The sequence below is a fragment of the Styela clava genome, chromosome 13, assembly GCF_964204865.1.
Source record: "Styela clava chromosome 13, kaStyClav1.hap1.2, whole genome shotgun sequence".
Classification (NCBI taxonomy): Eukaryota; Metazoa; Chordata; class Ascidiacea; order Stolidobranchia; family Styelidae; genus Styela; species Styela clava.
Window position 1 is genome coordinate 14,954,469 of NC_135262.1, and position 5,459 is coordinate 14,959,927.

The following is a 5,459-nucleotide window of genomic DNA, read 5'->3' on the forward strand; positions in this document are numbered from 1 at the left end:
GAGATTTGAAGATCAGATACGTGATGTTGACTCAATGCTACAAAGCTGTATAAACATTTCAGCTTTTCTAATTTTGAGTCTCTGCCTTTGTCGCAGGTTACCAATATAATTCAGTTCGATTTATGTTGTGTAAACGTTAACATATTGATTATCCGATATTACAACTATCTACATTTTCATCAAGTTTAATACCATTAATCTTCTTGATTTATTTCAGACTGGAGTGGTTTCTCCTCCGGGTAGTTTAGACAACTTCGTTTGGTATGGAATATTTGATGCTCCTCAGCAGAAAACGTGGACAAGACTTTTTTTGTTTGTCATTGATTTTCCTGTTTCCACTGTTGTCAACTCGGATCCTTCCAGAATGACATATGGAGCTGTGGGTTAGTTTCCCATACCATGATATTTGTGGTGCAGCTCACAAACCTTTTACATACAGGGTGATCAGACCAAATGTAGACAAATGTTTATTGAAATATCTACAATATAAATGTGAGAGAGAAAAAATTATTTTGCGGAAAATGGCATTATAAAGATAAATAATATAATTCATTGTTATTTTCTGATATATCCTCCCTTTGCCTTCACCACACTCCTCGATCTGTTCGGAACTTGACTGCACGAGGCACGTATGGTTTCTTCCGAAATCTTGTCCCAATAAGTCATCTATGCTTTAGAGCAGTTGCTCTCAATCTGAGTTACGCGCACCACTAGTGGTACGCAAGCAGCTTTGAATCATTGCAACAATCAATCTTTGTATTCGCTGAAAAGCGATTGTAGCGCTACAGATCCTTGTCTTTTAAAGATCGCCCTCGTCGGTTACTGTCCACTAAAAACGGAACGGGCATGTTTCGCCATTTTGCATGATATTTTACAGTGCGTCTGCATTAAATGAGGGAGCGTTCGTGATAGCGGCTAGTACTGTTCAAAGTGTATTCGTACGAGGTTTCCAATAATTTAGCGATTATGATAAGATGTATTGTGACGTAACGGACAAATTGGCAAAAACGTCCCTGTTTCGTTCAGGTGGGCACAGGGGCGTAGCCAAAAATTTTGAAAGGGTTTCTAAAATTTTTTTTTTTCCAAGTTAGATTGAAACAGCTAGCGGGTCCGATCGACGCAGGAATACGCGTGTTTTCAGGTAGTCAGTAGTTTTGGTAATCTTGGTAAAGTAATGGGCGAGGGCGCTCTCTAACGACAAGGATTGGTAGCCTTATAAACGCCGTTTAGCGAATACAAAAGTTAATTGTTGCAATAATTCAAAGCTGCTTTCGTACCACGTGAAATACTCCCGTGTATCAGACTGACAACAACTAATATTAAGGCATAAATTGATGACCTGTTGGGACAAGATTTCTGAAGACACCATACGTGCCTCGTGCAGTCAAGTTTCAATCAGATCGAGGCGTGTAGTGAAAGCAAAGGGAGGATATATCAAAAAATAACAATGAATTTTATTATTAAATTTTATAATGATATTTTCTGCAAAATATTTTTTTCTTTCTCGCATTTTTAATGTAGATATTTTAAATAATAAACATTTGTCTACACTTGGTTTGATCACCCTGTATGTTGCATTCTATATCATTTATATTTTACATGTTGATTTGAAGTTAATTACATATTTAGAATTTAATGATGATAACAAAGCAATAAATAATATCATGTGTCCGAGGTTGTTTATTTACCGCGAAGAATTTTTTTCTTGAATTTCTTCTTTACTTTCGACTGTGAGGTTTTGCGCTTATCTCTGGACTAAATCGCATTCCCCATCTTTCCACTTGTCACAATGGACAGTTTTCCCGACACCTTCTTTGTATTTGTTTGTTTTCCGTATAATATAGGCGGATAGGACATGATATATAATCAGTTAGATCATAAAATCTCGACACTAAAGTGTCAGGTCCATAGTGAATTAACAACAACAGTAGCATTATTTGAACGTTTCGCTGCCGTTCGTATTTAAGCTTGCTGAAAAACGGTCCCAAATGCTCCATCAAAAGTCGAAGAAATACTGTTTGCATTTGCAAAAATTTTTATGTCGATTTGTTTAATGAAAGCACACAGGCCGACTTGAGTCACCCGCAATTTACAATTTCCAAGATACTTTGAGGGAACAATGCTTGAAAATATTGGTCGCAAATCGAAGCCTTTATATTTACGTTTGCAATGTCGCTGAAAAGCCTCTTTCTGATTGTACAAACTTTTGTTTGTTTGTATGACTTTTTACAAATTACATTTCTGTACATATGACCTAACTTAGTTTCGAATACACAAAAGGTGTGTTGCATTTCAATAGCTGAATATGGAGTTGGTTAATCGAATTTTGAATGAGCTATCTTCAATTAGTCTCTGTAGGGGTAGGCTATTTGTTCAATCACACATATTATATACTTGTCCATAAAATGTTGAACAAAAAGTTTTCTTAAGTCCGTTTTCCATGATATGGTAGGTTAACATTCATCTTGTTTTATGATGCCAAGTAAGGAAGTGCTTCCTTTCAACCTATTTAGTTTTTAGTGACATCTTACTCTAAATCAGTGGTTCTGAAACGCTGGGACGCGTAGACAATTTTTCTAGTGGGCGTGAAGCTAAGTAAAAATATAAATATTTGTAAGGTTTGTTCCTGTCCGCCTTATTTTGGATATTTACATTTCTTTATTTTGAATATTTACGTTTCATCCACACATTTTCAACGTGTTTGTGAATAAAACATACTTTCGGATCACTATCTGTTATTTGTAGCTTATTGTTAGCTAGTTGTTTTTGAAGGGGGGCACAAGACATGACAAACTCTAAAAAGAGGGCGTGTCGATTTGCCAGACTCGTTTTATTGAGAATATTCAAAACTGTTGCCTGCAACATAAATGAAAATTATAAGCACCAAACAAATAAAGACAACTGAAAAAATTGCGGCAATCGACTGCTGATCATATGCTTGTTTACTTGTGACAGTGATTAACTAGTCATGGGCAGCAGACTACGCCTCCCTCGAGGAGTGACCGACCCACAGTTTAAGATTCTGCTCAAATAATAGAGAATTGGTTTTGGACACTCGGCCATCTCGCGACTTTTCCCGATAGTTAATGTCGTTAACTTAACTTAGAGCGATTTTGTGCCAATATGAAATATCAATTCGCGACATGGCTTAGTACTGATGTTTAGGATACAAAGTTCTCAAAATAGGAATTTCGTATTTTTAAATATTAGAGTATTCATATATACACTTATTGCCGCTCAACTGAACCCGAAAAAGTATTGCAAATCGAAAGAAACGAAAGCCGAATAATAGGTGTTTTGTTATATGTATATTGATAAATATTTAAAAATACTTTTAAAACTGTAATAGTAGTTATATTTATTTCATTGCCACTTTAATATTTACTTTAACTAGACACTGAATAAATTAGGTAAGATGTACTTAGTTTATCATATCTTTTTACTTTCAATTAACTACATATAATTCACCTCTGACGATGTTTTTCGACATTCGACAGAGGTGGAAACATCACACACGGTTGTGAAATGTGTCAAGTAATGGTGCCGTCATGGTTTAGTAATCATGCATAGTGGGTGCGTTTCTTACCATTTCTAGTTTATCTTATTGCATTTTCATTCAAACTACGCTTATCACAACCTCCATCTCCAAGGACTCAAGTATATTTATTTTCGAGATATAAATATACTTAATTATATGAAGATTTATTATCATAGTTTTATGATATGCTTGTTGTAGTTCAACTGGACCCAATGTATCGAAGACAGTAGGTCACACATAGGGTCCTTCTCGCATATTTTATGTTCATTTCATATTTTATGTAAATCAAAGCGTTAGAAATTTAACTCGTTTATATCGTCAATTTTAATTTTTAAGACTTCACATTCTGAGACTTTCTTACAAAAATCTTAGCATATTCATACTTATCCCGTTAAAGGAAAGTTCATGAACCCCGCCCACTCGTCAGATTACCAGTCAAACTTAGTTTTTGGATTAGTTGACCAGTTAATTGTTCCATATTCAGGACTTTGATAAGGTAATCATATAACAGGGACTGACATTGATTTGCCCATTCAGAACATTTATTATGATAGTATTTACAGCCAATTACTGTTACTGTTACAATTACTTTCTTACCGTCAATATAACAAATCCGTATAATCCGATGAAGCAATGTTTGTCTACAAGCTCAAGAAGTCAGTCGCTTCCTATACAACCAGTCATGGTTATGACGTTAAATTCTCACAATTTATTTGTATATTTTTAGTTGGTCAGTTTATTCTCCAAATACTAAACAGCACACACATACATGTATAACTGCTTATACCGAAGAAGAAAAGTTTTGAGATAATTATCACATGTAAAATTAATCACCAATTATATAAAACGCATGCGACGCTCAAAATGCATTCGAAAGAATGACATTGTTTATTTCAGCGGTTTTAAAACTGTCCGTTTTAAAAAGTTAGGTTTACAGACTTCAAAATATGTACTAATATTTTCATCATAATTGTCTAATGCAGCGGTTCTCAACCGGGGGCCCTCGCCCCCCTAAGGGGGCCACAGAGGAGTTGGATGGGGGCCACAAGGATGGGCTGAAATCTGAATTTACTTTTCACTTCAAAAGAAATCTCACAGTTTTTCCTAGTTTACTGCTCAACAATATTATTTCGCAGGGTGTTTTCGCTCTCTTTTGTGCAAATTGTTTTAACATAATGGGATTTGGAATCTATCAATGAAATTAACCCTATTAATACCTCTGGAATATTAAAGTGGGGGCCATGAGGGCTAAAAGCCTCCGAAATGGGGCCACGAGTCATAAAAGGTTGAGAACCACTGGTTTAATGAATGTATTGTATTGTATAAAGATATTTTTTAAATATAGGTCACGTAGAAGTTAAGATCAATCTCATGATCACTATCTCGGAAATGTTTTTTTAAGCTAAGATGAGACTATATTGTTGGTAAGTTTCGGGGCTGAGTTTTTATTTCGGTCATCATAATCAAATACAAATCTGAAATAAATGTGTGAAACCTGAACAGAGGGTATTTTATCATGTTTTCTTCCAAGAAAAAATGAGGGAATTTATCTTTGGAGTGCTGTTCTAAAAAAACGATGGCGAAAATGATGTGAACAAAACTGATGTAAACTCGAGCCGATTCCCTGGCAAACTCGAAAAACTTTGATCCAAGATCTGAAAGTGATTTACCGACGTTAAATGATCCGAAGTCATGTGAGACCTTAAGTATGATTCAGGTCAAAAAGGTGGGAAAAACAAACTTTTATGTTACAATGTTTTGTCTGAGGTAACGATTTAAAATTTAGTAAACACTTGGAGAAAGTTGAAAGGATTGGGACGAAGTGACACGACAGTGCATTTCTATAAACCTAAATTTTACAACTGAAACTGAAATTTTAGCAGCTTATGACAATATATATACTTAGTTTGTCATTATATTA